Source organism: Mus musculus, chromosome 17 (genome assembly GCF_000001635.26).
Source record: "Mus musculus strain C57BL/6J chromosome 17, GRCm38.p6 C57BL/6J".
Classification (NCBI taxonomy): Eukaryota; Metazoa; Chordata; class Mammalia; order Rodentia; family Muridae; genus Mus; species Mus musculus.
In genome coordinates, this window is record NC_000083.6 from 32,947,937 (window position 1) to 32,965,763 (window position 17,827).

At 45.0% G+C, this 17,827-nt stretch overlaps 1 pseudogene across 1 annotated transcript; it reads right to left on the minus strand.

Moving 5' to 3' along the window:
- Positions 1 to 3,024: 3,024 nt before the first annotated feature.
- Cyp4f41-ps (cytochrome P450, family 4, subfamily f, polypeptide 41 pseudogene) lies at positions 3,025 to 17,780 on the minus strand (annotated as a pseudogene). Its single transcript, NR_033585.1, has 3 exons — positions 17,730 to 17,780; positions 12,639 to 12,841; positions 3,025 to 3,884 (listed from the first exon to the last, which is right to left on the minus strand). The product of NR_033585.1 is annotated as a cytochrome P450, family 4, subfamily f, polypeptide 41 pseudogene (transcript).
- Between the last annotated feature and the right edge of the window lie 47 nt (positions 17,781 to 17,827).

The window sequence follows — 17,827 nt, forward strand, 5'->3', positions numbered from 1 at the left end:
AGGTCAGATCTGGGCGTGGGCTGATGTCATAGATATGCGTTAAATATTGGGGGTCAGGAAACTTCTATTTTATTTTATTTTGCTGGTCATGTTTTGTTCTATCCTAGGTGGCTGGACTATCCAGCCTCTGTCTCCTGACCCTCCAGCAGTGCCAGGCATGGGTTTCCTCTCATGGTGTGGATCTGAAGTTGGACCAGTAATAAATTGGCAACTTCCCCGAGTTCCTTCTGTGCCACCTAGCCCAACACATCTTGCAGGTAAGACAAATTGTGGACTGAGGGTTTTGTGGCTGGCTTGGTATCCTAAGCAATGAACTGGAAGCCTTGCCCGGTTATTGAAAATGGGCTGGTTCAGGCTAGGAGTTTTATGCTAGGAGTTTTCAGTAGGGTTGGCCTCCTGGAAGTTTCCATTGTACTAGGTTTCTACCTCACCCCCAAAGTGCCTCCCATTCTAGTCATTTCTCCTCACCCCAAAAATGCCCTACCCCCATCTCCCAGTTCTCCCAGTATTTTCTCCCACCCCCACCTATTCCTTCCTGTTCTATCTGTCCCAGTCCACCCTTGGAATCTATTTTATTTCTCCTTCCCAGAGAGACCCATCTGTACCACTTTGAGCCATCTTTAGCATCTCTGGGTGTGGACTGTAGCGCAGTTATCCTTTGCAGCTAATATCCTCTTAGAAGTGAGTATGTACCATGTTGGCCTTTCTGGGAAAGAGATATCTCGACCGAGAAAGTGTTTCCATCAGGATACCTGTAGGGAAGTCCATAGAGCATTTTCTTGATTAATGGCTGATGTGGAAGGGCCCAGCCCACTGTGCCTGGTGCCATCCCTGGGCAGGTGAGTCCTCAAGTGTACATGAAAGCAGACTGAGGAAGCTAGTGAGCAGCACGCCTCCGTGGCCTCTCTTCAGTTCCTGCCTTGAGCTCCTGTCCTGACTTTCCTCAGTGATGGAGTGTGAACTGAGCTATAAACTGACATTAAGCCTTCCCTCCCTGTGGCACTATTGATTACTGTGCTTTGGAGCAGCAATAGAAGCCCTAAGGCAGTGGTGCATGACTACAATCCCAGCACGTAGGAGATGGAGATAGGAGGATAAGATGCTCAAAGTTAAGGGCCAGCTAGATGTCTCAGCCGGTAAAAGTGCGTATCATCAAACGGATTCACTGAAAGTCTATCAAAAGACCAAGTGTGTACCCCCCATACAAGAGCTGCACTTACAGCATTCCAAGGGGACTAAAACCCAAAGTCATCTGACCCTTGATTTTGTTCACGGTTCAAAACCTTTGGTGATATGTAATGCTCCCCTCATACTCTGATGTGAACGACTGTGGATTGAAAAGGACAAAGTCAAAGGTAGATGCCACTTCAACATAACCACAAGTAAATCAAACTCATTTAAAATCTCACTTAAGGGTTTGGGGAGCATGATGTGAATAAAGTGCTTGTTTGCCTTGCATTCATGGAGACCCAAGCTCAATCCCCAGAACCGGGCTGCATGGTGGATATGTGCAATACCAGCACTGGAGAGGTGGGGACAGGCAGACCTTTGCAGCTTGCTGGCCAGCTGTGTTTAATTGTCCAGCTCTAAGCCAGTAAGCAAGCTTGAATCAAAGGAAGTAGAGACCACTCCTGAGGATCTGTGTACTAGGTTGCCCTCTGCCTGCCCCCACATGCATAAACATACATACACAGCTATACAAACACCATCCAACCCACTTGGAGGAAAAACAACTACAGAGCTGGGGCATGTGACAGAGTGATTGAGGACTTGCCTGGAGTGCACAAGGGCACAAGGCCTAGGTTTAAACTACAGCACTGCCGAAAAGGCTTATAAAGATACTGTATGAGGCTGGTGAGATGATTCAGCCGGTAAGAGCACTGACTGCTCTTCCGAAGGTCCTGAGTTCAAATCCCAGCAACCACATGGTTGCTCACAACCACTCATAATGAGATCTGACGCCCTCTTCTGCTGCATCTGAAGACAGCTACAGTGTACATAATAAATAAATAAATAAATAAATAAATAAATAAATAAATAAATCTATCTTTAGACCAGAGAGAGCAGAGGTCCTAAAAATTCAATTCCCAACAACCACATGAAGGCTCACAACCATCTGTACAGCTACAGTGTACTTATACATAAAATAAATAAGTAAAAATCTTTAAAAAAGGATATTGTATGAGAACAGAACATGAGAGACGAAGAGAATATAAAGCATGTTTTTGTTCTGAAGTTAGGAAAATATAAAACTCTGGATTTTATTTATTTTTAATTTTTTGAGACAGGATCTCATTATGTATGGTGGTTTGAATATGCTTGGCCCAGGGAGTTCCACTATTAGGAGGTGTGGCCTTTATGGAGTGGGTGTGGCCTTGTTGGAAGAAGTGTGTCACTGTAGGCGTGGGCTTTGAGACCCTCCTCCTAGCTGCCTAGAAGTCAGTCTTCTTGTGGCCTTCGCTCAAGATATAGACCTCTTAGCTTCTCCTATTCATGCCTGCCTGGGACACTACCATGCTCCTGCCTTGAAGATAATGGACTGAACCTCCAAAAATGCAAGCCAGCCCTAATTAAATGTTGTCCTTTATAAGAGTTGCCTTGGGGGCTGGAGAGGTGGCTCAGTGGTTAAGAGCACTGACTGCTCTTTCAAAGGTTCTGAGTTCAAATCCCAGCAACCACATGGTGGCTAACTATCATCTGTAATGGGATCTGATGCCCTCTTCTGGTGTGTCTAAAGATAGCAATAGTGTATACACATACATTAAATAAATAAATATTTTTTAAAAAAGAGTTGCCTTGGTCATGGTATCTCTTCTCTAAGACACTATGTACCCCAGAAACGAATCAGACTTTCTATGCAGCCCCCGCTGGTCTCAAACTCATGTTTCCCAGTCAGTCCCCCCAAATACTGGAATTACGGATGTGTGTCCAGCTCTAATCATTTGAATCACCTCCTAGTGGGAGGGAGAAAATCAAATTCCTGAAGTGATTTGATATGAAAAAAATTCTGCAAGCACACGTGCTGGCGGTTGACATCAAGTGTCTTTATTTCTGTTCACCTTATTTCATCAGACAGATTCTCTCATTGAACTGGAGTTCCCCCACTTCACCTCCTACCCCTTTAGTTTTCTCAGACAGGATTTCCTTGCGTAGCCCTGGCTGTCCTAGAATTAGCTCTGTAGATCAGGTTGGCTTCAACGCTCTGAAGTTTCCTGTTTTCACAAGACTGGCTGGCCAGTGAGGCGCTGGGATCCGCCTGTCTCCCCACTGAGCCACCTCCCCAGCCCCACGAGGAGTAAGTGGGAACCTGAAAGCACACACCACCACACAGGAAGCCTGCCAGCGTGAGGTCATGTTAAATTGAAGCCGTTTTACTCGTCTTGGACATCACTAGCCCTCGACGTCATTTAACACCATTGTCAACGGCTCCCAGGCTCCTTTCTTGGGAAATTGACCTTTATTTCTACAAAATTTCCTTCAGATTGGGCACGCCAAGTACAGTAGCCCACTCTTCTAAATGCAGCACTCGGGTGGTGAGGTCTCAGCAGAAGTTTGCTGCAAATTTGAGACCAGCCTGGTCCATACAGTCGGGCCTAGGCTAGATGTTTAGACATCTACTGTGGTTCTTATAGGATAGTCTATATAGCTCAGGGATGCTAGGAAGGCTCTTGGACTCAAAGGCACCAGCCTGGTTCCACCGCGCCCCCTGCTGGTACTTGGTGAGGTTCGAGCATGAGCAACTGCTCTGTTGATTCTGGGATCCTGATGAGATGGGTGGGTAGAGCGGTTCCAAATCCGGTGTGGAGTCAGCAGTTCCACCTGCAGCCACAGCCCGCCCTCCGTCCGCAGCATCAGCGCCGAAAGCCGGCGTGGCCCCTTGTCACCTGGCAGGACGCAGAAGCGAGCAGCGTCAGCGTCAGCTCCATCATCATCTTCATTGCACTCATGGCCAAAAGTCAGTCCTATGCAATTCCTGCGGGAGGACAGGGTGGGGACTCTGACTATGTCAGGACCCAGCCATGCAACCTGATTGATCCCACCGAAGGCTTACCCGGGACTCGATTTTGACATCTACATACCCTTGACCCTAACTCAGACTTAAGCCCACAATACTTAGCAGAAGGAGAACAGAGCTAATCTGTCCACCCTTTCAATCCTGACTCTCTAAACCTTTACCTGGGCAGAGGGCAGGAAGGCGATCTGGAACCCCGACCATCCCAACCATTGCCTGTCCTCTCCAGCAGCCCCAGACAACAGCCTGACACCACAAGCCCTCTGGAGTCCCACCCTTACCCTGCCGAGAAGGGAACAGAAATCAGTGGTGACCTACTTCTCCGGGTTTTCTGGGTCAGAGAGAAAGGGAGACCTGGGAGAGAGGCAAGACTGGGAGAGAGCAAGAGCGACAGATGGTTTGGGTTTCTCAGCAAACCCAGTTAGTACACACCCCGGAAAGGGCAGAGGTGGAAGACAGGCGTTAGGTTTCCAGTGTCCGGACCTCCTCTCTATCCTGATCTTGCCAGGTTCCCAAATCCTAGTTATGAAAGGAGGGGTTTACACCTCAGGGTCTGGCCAGACTGAAGGATTGTGATGACTCCTGAAGATGCTGGTAACAGACGTGCCCTGTTGGGTGGGTACTACAGTCAGTCCAAGGTTAGTTCTGCCACTAGTGACCTTCCTTCTACCCAGAACCCTAAGCCCACCAATGCTGGAGATGACCAGGTCATCCAGAAGGAGAATGTCCTGGATGCAGCAGAGGGAGATCATAGAGCCTGGTGGATGTAGCCTCAGACTCTCCTTCATGCTCATGGTCAGGAAGGGCAGCTGAGTCAGGTCGTTCTTAAGGGACACAGCACACAATTCCTCAAGAGCAAACCCAAAAGCCCACTCAGCCTCACGACTGGGTAAGACGTACTACCACCTCTACCTCCCGAGGACTGGGCTTAAAGGTTCTTTTCCTGTTCTTGTTTAATAATAACCAAGTTTTTAAAAGTATTTTTATTACTATACTTTTGTAATAAGTTTTAACAACTAGTATATTGAGTCTCCATTTTATTGATTGATTGGGTGATTGATTGATTGATTGATTGATTGGCATGTGCCCATGCATATATCCATCCCTTGGCTTGAGTGTGGAGGTGAGAGGACAAGTTCAATAGGTTATCTATTTCCTTCTACAATGGGGTTGAACTCAGAACATTAGGCTTGGTCCAAGCATCCCTACCCACTGAGCCATCTCACCATCCGTTTCCTATCTTAAAAATAATGTGTCTTTAATAAGTTTTAATTCTTTGTCACAGAGTGAGTTTTGTAGGGTTTGGGACACAGCTCAGTGGTGGGAAACTTGCCTCAGTGCACAAGGCTGTGTCTGACCCAGGGCTGAAAAGAAAGAACCATTGTCAGGTCCTAAAACATAGCCTAAGCAGAATTTTATTAGGTTGAGTTGAATTTGTTACTATAGAAGAATTTTATGTCTTTTGTTGTTGCTCTTGTTTTTGTTTTTTCTTTCTTTTTTTTTCTTTTTTCAAGACAAGATTTCTCTGTGTAGCTCTGGCTGTTCTGAAACTTGATACCAAGATGGCTTCAAACTCAGAGACCTGCCTCCCAAGTTCTAGGATTAAAGGCATGGGCCACCAAGCCCAACAAATTTACACCTGTAAATTGTAAAAATAGGTCATTCCACCCTGAAGTATGGACAGCATCTATTTATTTAAATAGTTTTGTAAGCCCTTACAATTATCTGCTTCTGCTTTTGTTGTCTCCTTTTTAATAATTTTTTTTTTCTGATGCAAGGATTTATGTGGCCAAGGCTGACCTTAAACTCCAAATTGTCCTTTAACTCCTAATCCTCTTATCTCTAGGCCGGGCTGATGAATACCACTGCACCTGGGTCCCTGTATAATCTTTAAAGCTTTTCTATGGAAATGTAAGAGAACATTTAAGGATATCTTTTCAGGGGTGTTATTTTCTTTAAAATATTGCTGAACACTGAGGCTGTAGCTCAGTTGGTAGAGAGTTCCCCTAGCATGCATAAAGCCATGGTGGATTCAGTTTCCAGTACAGTATACAACTGGGCCTGGTAGCACAGTGATCCCAACACTCCCTACGTGGAGGCAGGAGGATCAGAAGTTGAAAGTCATCTCTGGCTAACAGGAAGTTTGAGGCCAGCTTGTGCTACATGAGACCTTGTATTCACTGACACCCCACCCCCTGCCTTGTTTTTTTCCTAAAATACCAAGTCATCTTCTAGTATTTTGTAATTTTTCTTCACTTATGTATGATTTTATCCTTAGAGGTGTTCCTCCTAACCAACCTTAGTTCTGCACCCACTCTTCAGCTACTCAACTCCTTCCGAGACTGATTAAGGGCAAAATGAAAATATGAAGTTCAAAGAAAGCGATGTAAGAGACACCTCTGTGCACTGGCAGTAAGAATTTATCACCACCACCACCACCACCACCACCACCACCACCACCACCACCACCACCACCACCACCACCGCCACCGCCACCACCACCAACATTGTTGTTTGTTTTTTCCAGACAGGATTTCTCTATGTATCTCTGGCTGTTCTGGAACTCATTATCTTTACCCCTGAGTGCTGGGGTAAAGGTGTGTGCCACCATCTCCTGGCCTCCAGCCTTTTTTTTTCCCTTAAAAACAAAACAAAACAAAACAAAACAAAACAAAACACTAAACAAAACAAAGTAACCCAGTCTGGCCTGGAACTCATTATCTTTCTGTCTTTGCCTTTGGTGATTACATTCTCATTTTGACAATCTCTTCTTGAATCTCTTGTGCTTGCAGGGTATGGTAGCGCATACATTTAGTCTCAAACCTCAGGAGCCAGAGTTTGAGGTTAACTTGGTCTATATTGCATATTCCATACTAGCCAGGGACAGATAGCAGAAACCTTGTCTCAAAACAACAACAACAACAACAACAACAACACCCACAAAACTCTTTGTGTTTGAAGCTTGTGATTTCCTACATTATATCCCGTGTTTACTCTTCTCTTGGACCACATGTCTTTGATTTTCAGGAATTATTTGTATATTCCAGATGTATTTGTTGATTGTAGACATCTCAGTCTTTTACTTTAATTCTCACTAGGTCAATGGTATATTATTGCACAGTAATTCTTCATTCTTTTTGAGGCATGGTTTCTCTATGTAACAGCTCTGGCTGTCTTGGAATTCAGATTTGTAGACCAAGATAGCTTCAAATTCACAGAGATCCACCTGCATCTGCCTCCCAAGTGCTGGGATTAAAGGTATACACCACCATGCCTGGCATAATTCTTCATTTTTATGTTTATTTATCCTCTTCTCCCCTCCCCCTCTTTTTCCTCAGAATCTCAGGCTTCCAAAGATTTTTGGCTAACACACATTGGTTAAAGCTCAAACTCTTAACTGTGGCATTATTAGAAGATGGGTGGCCTTGCTGGAATAGGTGGGTCTTGTTGGAGGAAGTATGTCACTGGGCAGGCAGGCTTTGGGGGCTCCTAGTGTTAAAGCTCTGTTCAGTGCCAAAGGGAAGACCCTCCTCCTTGCTGCCTGCAGAAGAAAATCTCCTCTGGCTGCCTTCAGATAAAGATGTAGAACTCTCAGCTCCTTCAGGACTATGTCTGCCTGCATGCTGCCATGGTTCCCACCATGATGATATTGGACTGAACCTCTAAAACTGTAAGCCAGCCACAAATAAATGTGTTCCTTTATAAGAGTTGCCTTGGTCATGGTGTGTCTTCACAGCAATGAAACCCTGACTAAGACAGAAGTCCTCATCTGACAGATTTTTCTGTGTTCATTCTGGAGACAATGTGAGACCCTCAACTCATGACATGTCTGAGTGCTCCTGACCCGACCCGAGATAGCTCTGCTACCCATAGTGTTCATAGGACTCTCTCCCCATCTTGTTATTTGCTTTTTCAAATAACATTCAACCAAATCACCTTTAAAACTTATTTCTAACCTGCTTCTCCCTTTCACAAGGACCCATGATGGCTCCTCGGTACCCCATTGACCAATTCCAGCTTCTCTTGTGTAACAATGAATATCAGAGTCTCTGGTTACCTCTTTAATTCAGACACCTAAGAAGCCCACTCTGGTCTTCAAGAGAACATCAATGAAGTCTAAAGTTTTAGCCTTAGCCTTAGCTTTCAGGAACTCATCAACACCCTGAGTATTAAGGTTGCAGGGTCCCTCTGTGGTGATGACAACATCTGTGAAACTGTCCACCAGGTTGCAGGCCTTGTGGAAGCATCACCCATCAACACTGAGGTAGTTAGTACAGGAAGTCCACATCCAGGAAGGACTGGTGCTGTTGAAGGAGATGAGCTCCAAGATGGCAGCAATGTATTTGCTGTTAGACCTGCAGGGCAGGCCAGACAGAAAGCAGACTCTTAGGATTAAGAAAACCTAGAAGACCCTCAGCAGAGACCCAGAACTAAGACCCTCCCTCCCCCCCAAAAAAAGTTCCCTACAAGTGTACTTCTCTTTGCCTCTCACTGCTTATGAGCCTTCATGTGCTGGTGTAACAGGTTATAGTAGTAAACTGCCATGTGCTGGTTAAGTTTTCTGAATGATTGGCTCTGGAAGCAATGTGGCTTCTCCATTTTAAACATAAGCATGTTTGTTGTATCACAGTGTCCTCCAAGACCCCTTTGTCTAGGGATGGACTGGGCTCCAGCCTTGTGACAAAGAGGAAGGTGAAAAGGACAACAGCCTAAAAGAAAACTACCATGCCTTTGAGAATTTGTTTGGTGGTTCTAGCAGGGGACTTCCATTATTTATATACCCTTGACTCAAGAGTGGACCTGTATCTATCTGTAAGTATTGACTCAACTGGGTATGTAGCTTTGTGGGGGAAGTAATGGAGAAAGGCAACCCTTGCCTAACCAGCCAGGTTAGCCAAATCAGCACACATTTCACAGCCAGATTGCCCTCACAGCTTACTCTGTGTCCTTGAGAACATCTGGAAGGCAAATCATTCTCAGGACAAACTGGGCACCTTCCCAAACCTTAAGATTCACCAAGCCTGCATACCCGGGGTCCCTGAGGATAGAAGGAGAAAACCAATTCCCATGCCTCTAACTGCCACACATTCATTCCCGCATGTAAGTGCAAGCACACAAGCACACTTGCTTTACCATCTAAACTTTTTTGCTAGCTCCTCTCTTTCTTACCTTTCCTCCTAGAATCTGTAAATACCTGTGATGGAAACTAAAATTGGACGTTCAATCTAAAAGTATGTTTTTCCACCCAGAACCCTCTTTATTGATCAAGTTCTCCAGCTCCCTATTTTTGTGGGGTTTGTCCGGTCCTGTTCCTGCAGAGGGATGGAAATACCTGATCTGATACTCTGCTATTTTTGCTTGCTAAACACTAAATAAATTCACTTATATAGAAACCAAAAACACAGCTATGGTAGATTACTCTCCACAGGGAGCACCCAGAATTCCAAGGCAGATACTGGAACCATTTTTAGCTTTTTCACTCCACATCTGTTCCAGCTGTTCTTCCTTAGCTTTCTGAAATATGCCTCATTTCCCCACCAACCTCGGATCTTCTCCTCTCTAGCTCCTCTTGCATCCGGCATCTACCTGAGTGTCCATCCTCCAGAGTTGGTTGTGCATAATCAGCTGTGACTACTGCAACACTGCCAGTCCAAACACTCTGGCTCCTCTCACTGTCGTTCAATGTCAGTCAAAACCTACCACTTTGAGAGAGGCACCTCTGCTTCCTCTGGCCAGTCTTTCATTCTCCAGCTTTCTCTCTTGGTTCATGGTTCAGGTTCTCAGGCAAAGGTAGTCACTCACTCCTGACAGTTGCTGTGGAAGCTGAAGACACATTTCTGCAGACTGTCCACAGTCGTGAGGTTCATATGTTCAAACAGGGCCAGAGAGAAGCGCTGCTCTCGAAGGTCAGGCACTGCCACTTGTTCTAGCCAGAGAAGAAAACAAGGTTGTGCCTTGGCTCTGAGTCTCTGACCAGCCCTAGATATCAGAACAGATCCCTGACCCAGAACCAGACTCCTGGTCTTCTGTTCAGGTGCCTGACTCCACAGCAGGGAGCAAAAGGTATGCCTATAAGACATAAAGATGTAAGTAAGGAGTCAGGAGCCTTGAGTTCAAGTTTACATCCTGTCAACAGCAGCCAGGTTCGATGTCCCACTCATCCAGAGTTTAGCATTATGTTGACCTGATTGGCTGTCTATCGAATAATTCTTGAATACCTACTCTACTCCTCATATTCTCTTACTGTTGGTGAATTTGGAGAAGTTCCCTGAGACCTCTCGGGCCCTCGGTGTCACGACCCACAAGGTAATAGTTATAAGGGAGACCTACCTCAGGATAGGCTGAAAATTATATCCGACAACTGGCATATTGTTTATGGTATAAAGTAGATGCCGAGTAATTGCTAACCATCATCCTGTTCTCATTAATGTAGTGCTAAGTGACTATATAAATCACCTCAGTTGTTCTTATAGTGCCTTCATTGCTAGCCTCTGCAGATGGAGCTGTCTCGCCATGCTGTGAACTTGAACTGAACTATGGGGCCTTACTTGCTCTGGCCTGATGAGTGTTGTAAGCATTCTGCTACTTCTGAAGCTAAGCTCGGAGAGATGCTGAAAGTTCTGATGCTTCCCTCTCAGAGCCCCAGACTTCTTACCAGAAAACCCTGACTCCCAACAAGGAATGGAGGAGACACATGAAGGGTCGAGCTGGCCCAACAAAGATGCAAGTTGCTTTTCTAGTTGTTTTGTGTTTCCTCAACTTTTCTTTTTCTACTGTTGGATGCAGAGCTCAAGAATTTGTGCATGCTAAGCAAGCCCTCTAGCACTGAGCAACACCCACGGCCTTGATTTGCAACAAGATATTGTTATACAGCCCAGACTGGCCTGGAAATCACACATCTGTCTCAGTCACCCAAGTTCTGAGATTACAAGTGTGTCTCATCACATTGTCCAACTCACAGTCAGTAAGTTTAAATGCTGTGATAATTAGGACGGAATGTTATCAAGTGGTCAACATTGATGTAGGATTTGAATGAGATGCTCAGAATATTTCAGGGATCTGAAGAAGTGTCCCCCAGTTGGTGGTGATGTTTGGGGAGGCTTAGGAGGTTTGGCCGTGTTGGCGAAGGTATGTCACAGGGAGTGGGCTTTGAGAGTTTAAAAGCCATTTTGGGTTTGCTCTCTTGTCCTCATATATGTCGCTCAAAATGTTATCCATCAGTTTCTGCTCCAGCCTGTGTCTAGTGCCTGTTGTCATGTTTTCCTGTCACAATGGACCCACAGCCTTCTGTAACTATAAACCAAATAAACTCTTTCTTTCACAAGTGGCCTCAGTCATGATTTTTTTTATTATAGCAATAAAAAATTACTAATACAAATAGCTTTCCAGGACTACTGTGTAACAGAGCAGAAAATGTACTTTGCTGAATGTCTTAGGGTTTTCATTAATAATCGACAACATGACTGAGGTAACTCTTATAAAGGAACATATTTAATTGGGGTTGGCTTACAGTTCCTACCATTATCATCATGGCAGAAAGCCTGGCAGCCTGCAGGCAGACATGGTGTTGGAGAAGGAGCAAGAGCTGTACATCTTGATCTGCAGGCAGCCAGGAAGACACTGTCCTCAGCAGGCAGCTAGGAGGATACTCTCTTTGGCCCTGGGCAGAGCTTGAGCACTAGGAGTCTTCAAAGCCTACCTACACAGTGACACACTTCCTCCAACAAAGCCACACCTACTTCAACAAGGCCACACCTCCTAAAAGTGCCATTCCCCAAGAGTCAAGCATTCAAATGCATGAGTCTATGGGGGCCATATCTATTCAAACTACCACAACGAGCTCCTTGGTATGCTAGGATCATGATTCCATGACATCGTTTTGATCATCTTCTAAGAGCAGAGAATTATTTCCATTTTATAGATGAGGAAACTGAGGCTTTGTAGGAAAACTCTTGACTCCAAAGGCATCCATCAGTCCCAAGTCTAAAAACTACATCTGTCTGCAGTCACATCCCTTCCTACAAGGGCCTGGAGATTGGCTCAGTGGCTAAAGACCTTGCTGTACAAATTTAGAAATAAAGTCCAGATCCCTAACACCTACATAAATGCCAAACTGGAGCGATAGTCTCCTTTTCCTCCTCCTCCTGCTCCTGCCTCTTCTTTGTCCTCATTTGTAATGCCAGTGTAAGACAGAGACAGAGGATTTCCACAGCAAGATACCTAGCAAGTCTATCTGAATCTGTGAGCTCTGGATTCGCCTGAGATCCTATTTCACCACACAAGATGGAAGGCAATGGAGGAAGACACCTGACATCAAATTCAGGCTTCCGTAATCTGCTCACATCCACCCATGTTCATGTCTCCACATACGTGATCACTCAAAGACATACACACACAGAGCAAACAGACAGGAAAGATTATTGGGGAGATGCCCCTATCCCCATTTTCTAGACAGGATCTTACCACAGCCGTCCTCAAACTCAGGAGTGCTTGAGACTCGTGAGTGCTATGATCACAGGCCTTCACTACCACACTTGGCCTCCTCAACATTCTATCTATGGCAGAAGAATTTCTCCTTCAGCTCTCACTCTTGTCTAATGTCATCTTTCATGGTACTCATCCTCACCTGGAAGTCTGACCGCAAGAAACCTCAGAGGTAGCCAACATTTCTTTCCATCTTCATCATGTCTCCTAATCCAGCTAGTCCAATTTCTGGTCTTAGAAGGCTGTGGAGGCTTCAGCATCTTGGAGTACATGGTCCCTAGATTCTCTTCTCTCCTTGTTGGGGCAGATCCACCTTCCAGAGGAGAGCCAGATTCTGCAAGATTCCTAGACCATAGTAGATGGTGAGAAATAGCAGGAGGAAAGAGGAAACAGAGAGGTGCAGTCACTTGCTTAAGTCACAAAGAGAAGTAATTACATGCCAGCACAGCTGAAAGTAAAATGGTTTAGGTGCTTTTCAAGAATTTAGGAGACAAGAACAGGAGGAATAGGAGGAGGAGGAGGAGGAGGAATAGGAGAAGAAGGAGGAAGAGAAGGAAGGAGAAGGAGGAGGAGGAAGGAGGAGGAGAAGGAAGGAAGAGGAGGAGGAAGGAGGAGGAGGAGGAGGAGGAGGAGAAGGAGGAGGAAACACACTGGTGGTGGTGGAGGCAAAGGCAGGCAGATCCCTGTGACTTTCAGGACAGCCTGGTCTACAGAGCAAGTTCCAGGACAGCCAGGGTTACACAAAGAAACCCTGACTTAAAGAACCAATATATTTATAATTTAATTTAGGATATTTAGGATGGCTTACAGTTTCAGAGGTTCAATCTGTAGTGGTTTGTATAGGCTTGGTCCAGGGAGTGGCACTATTAGAGGGTGTGGCCTTGTTAAAGTAGGTGTGTCACTGTGGGTGTGGGCTTTAATACCCTCATCCTAGCTGCCTGGAAGCTAGTATTCTGATAACAGCCTTCAAATGAAGTTGTAGAACTCCCAACTCCTCCTGTACCATGCCTGCCTGGATGCTGCTATGTTCCTACCTTGATGATAATGGATTATGAACCTGTAAGCCAGCCCCAATTAAATGTTGTCCTTTATTAGACTTTCTTTGATCATGGTGTCTGTTCACAGCCCTAAGACACAGTCCATTACCATCTCAGAATACACACACACACACACACACACACACACACACACACACACACACACACAATTTAGGAGTAAAAAGGAAGACTTTAGAAGCCATGAGAAGATCACTGTTTCAAGACAAGCCTGGACTACATACAAAGCAAAATTTCATTAAAAAACAAAAACAAGGGGCTGGCAAGATGGCTCAGCAGGTAAGAGCACTGACTGATCTTCTAAAGGTCCTGAGTTCAAATCCCAGCAACCACATGGTGGCTCACAGTCACCCGTAATGAGATCGGATGCCCTCTTCTGGTGTGTCCGAAGACAGCAACAGTGTACTTATAATAATAAAAAATAAATCTTTGGACCAGAGCTAGCAGGGACTGGGTGAGCGGGGTTGACTGGAGCAAGCAGAGGTCCTAAAAATTCAATTCCCAACAACTATAAGGACTCCCCCACGTTCTGACTCAGGAGAGGTGACATACCAAATCACTCGCAAGAAACGGTCTTGATGCAAACCACTAGAGGACTTTTATTCCAAGAGCACTCTGGGGCCCACAGTCATATACCTTGCAGGGGTAGAGGACCATGTGGACACTGAGTAGCTGGGCAAGGGGATATTTAAAGGAAGAAACCACAACCCAAGGGGGTAGGGAGGGCATTATTGGAAAATACCAAGAATAACAGTGAAGAATCACAGGGGGAACTAAAAATCACAAGGGAAAACTCCCTGCTTCTCAAGATTGTTCTCAAGATTTTAATCTAACTTTTGTGGCCAGCCAGGTCCTGGAACAGGGTCACTGAACTGGCTCATGTGTTCTGTGGTCAGCCAGTTCTTGGAACAGGCTGCTTCAGGGACCAACTATTTTTCTTTCTTGGCTCCAACATGGTCTAGGGGGCCAAACTTAAATTTTCTACCTTACACATGAAGGCTCACAACCATCTGTATAGCTACAGTGTAGTCACACAGACTAAATCAATCAATCAACCAATCAATCAATCTTAAAAACAAACAAACAAAACTTCAACAACAACAACAAAACCCAAGAACAACAACAAAAAAAGCAAGCCTGCATAGTGTGACACTCCTTTAATCCCTGCACTCAGGAGGCAGAAGCAGGCAGATGTCTGTGAGTTTGTGGCCGGCATGGTCTATACAGTGAGTTCTGGTCAGGCAGAGCTACACAGCGAGACTCTACATGACCCCAGATGGAACACCTGAAAGAATGTGGGGGCTACAGCAGCTTGAGCGCTGGCTGAACCCCTAGCTGGGCTGTGAAGGGCCCAGTGAGCTCTTCTGGAAGGTACAAGAACAAAAGAGATTTGTTTTCCTTTGTAAAAAATGAGAGGGTGAGTGACATTGGGGGTCTAAGAATGAATGTGACTCGCTGATTCTTTTTATCCTTTCTAGTTTTTGGACTTCTCTTTCTTCTCCTTTCTTTCTCTCTTCTCTTCATTGCCCCCCAACCCCAGATGACAAAACTCAGTTGGAATACCACCAAACATGCCAGGCCATGGAGAGAATGAAAGCTCTTAAAGGAGTGTAGCCCTCATGTTATAAGAAGTTCCCCATTTCCTGACAGTATCAACCTGTTACCTCTCTGTTGCAGAAAATCTTCTCCCAAATATGCTCCGGCAATGAAAACACAACAGAGTTAATATGATTACAAGCTGTGCGCCTAGATTGGGCAGACCTGCTGCTACACTACCATCTTCCACCTTTATGAGACCCCTTAGAACTTGCGGTTTCTCCAGGCCATGTGCTTCTGCTCCGTTTTTCTTCTTCTTCCTCCTCCTCCTTTGCATCCTCTCCCTCTTCCATTTTCTCCTTTCTCCTTTCTCTCTCTCTCTCTCTCTCTCTCTCTCTCTCTCTCTCTCTCTCTCACACACACACACATACACACCCCTTCTGATCTACCTTTCCTTTTATCTGTCCAATCATCAGTTCTCCTTTACTTTACAAATTAAGGTGGGAAGCTGAGAGCTGACTCATTCCTTGTTCACAACCACTCAAAGGAGAACAGAATTAACAGCAAATATAATTAGCCCCAGGGCTATCCACAACACCTCTTCCATTGAGGGGTTGCAATAGTGGTGGATCATTTTGTCAATTTAGATGGATTAAGGCACTTAGTGATTTAATCAGGTGCATCTATATGTGGTAATGTCAAGTGCTTTGTGGCCCTCAGTGGTAGAGCCCATGTCTGGCATTCAAGAGGTCCTGGATTCCTTCCTTGGTACTGTAAAAGGAGATGATAACCTTGGTTAACATGAATGGGGCTCACCCTTTAGCTGAAAGGCCACGAGAGCAGACTTTTTCAGTGAAGACAAAATTCTGCTCTGTGTCTATAGCCTCAGCATGTGTGAGTTTCTGCTTGGATCTAGAGGCTCTACAGGGTTTGAACTTGTCAGTCAAATAACCACATGGATCAAGAAGGCAGGCATGCTACACATGTGTAATCCCCTCCTCTGAGAGGCTGAGGCATAAGGAGTATAAGTTTAAAGTGAACCTGGGCTATATACCTCAAGTTAAATATGAAGCATATCTTCAGATAAATATATATGTAGATAGAATGCAATTTAGTCAAAAATCTGTGGCTTTAACAAAACACCCTGGATAAACAGTTTATAAGGAGGAACTTATTTTGGCTCTTGGTTTTAGGTCACAGTCAGCTGATCTCCTTGGTTTAGGCCTGAGGTAAAACAGAGGATCATGGTGGGAAGCCCAAGGAGTCAAGTTGCTCATCTCATGGTGGCTGGGAAGTAAATAGATAAATGTTCATGCTTGGTTGCTTAGGAAAGGGCTAGAGTTCCAATACTTGCTTCAAGGGCACATCTTTCAGGACTTTACTTCCACTCAGCAGCCCCCCAATCACTAAGTTTCCATCACCTCCAAGCAGCATCCGCGGACCATATCTTCAACACACAAGCTTTGGTATTTAACATCAAACCCCAAACTAAAAATTAAGTCATTTTATCCAGCTATACCGTTCTAGATATACACGAAGAGAGTAAATGTCACCATGTAACTAAGATTCCTGCACACATATTTATTGCAGCATTGAGCATCCAAGTGATGGAGTCACCCAAGGAGCCTAGCAGTGGAGGAACAAATGGATAGAATATATGTGGTATTTATGAAAGTGAAGTATTATTCATCCACAAAAGAATGTTGTTTGCAAAAAAAAAAAAAAAAAAAAAAACACGGAACTGGAGATCATCATGTTAGGGAAATGAGCCAGGCTCAAATCAACAGATATTACATGTTTGCTTTTATATGATGAGCCTAAGTAGGCAAAATGAAAGTAGAAGGATGTTTATTAAGGCAGAGGGATTTTTAAAAAGCCAATCAGAGTGAACATAATCAAAGTTATTTCACAGAGGAATTTAAACAGAAATCAGTTTTGGTTTGCTATCATGGCTTTTCCCAGCTTACTCTGATTGAAGAGCAAAGGATTTATTCAAAAGTGACGTTATGACACTATTTGTATGTCGGAAAAAAAAAATACCAGGAAGAGCCCGCTGAGCCCAAGAGGCTGTGAATGGGGCTGGAGAGTTGGTGGATAAGGGCGCATGATAAACACCTAGGACTGGAGTTCAGATTCCAGCACTCACGTTAGAGATCCCCTGCACATTTCTGAATCACTATCTATGAGGACGGCTCAAATAAGAGGATCGCTGTGGCTAGCTGGCTTCCATTATTAGCCAAGGAAACCCGAGCCCCAGGTAAAGTGATGAGTGAAACAAACAAACAAACAAACAAACAAACCCTGCCTCAATGGAAAAGCGAGTGGACTTCTGCCGTCTTCCGGCCTCAGTGAGCACTCGCGCACACACGGATTCATCCACGTAGACACATAAAACTAACAAATCTTTCAGAAGCCCTGGACCTGTGTGTGGTGTAGACGGGAGAATTCTGACTATATAGCTCTGGCTGACTCGAAACTCAATAACGTAGACAAAGCTAGCGTGGAACTGGTATTAAAAAGTGCACCACCACTCCCGGGCTGGAAGGTGTTCTGAAATGTGATAACCCTCCAGGATGAAATCACATTTATTTCGGAGAAAAGGTATGAGCTTGGACAGGGCAGTTGTTGCAATCTGTACTTACAGACCCATTTCGGTGGTAAGCGTTGCTGAACCTGATAACTCAGTTCTAAGGAGTTGGGTCCGGAATAATTCACGAACCAGGGTGACTGTTACTCCCCT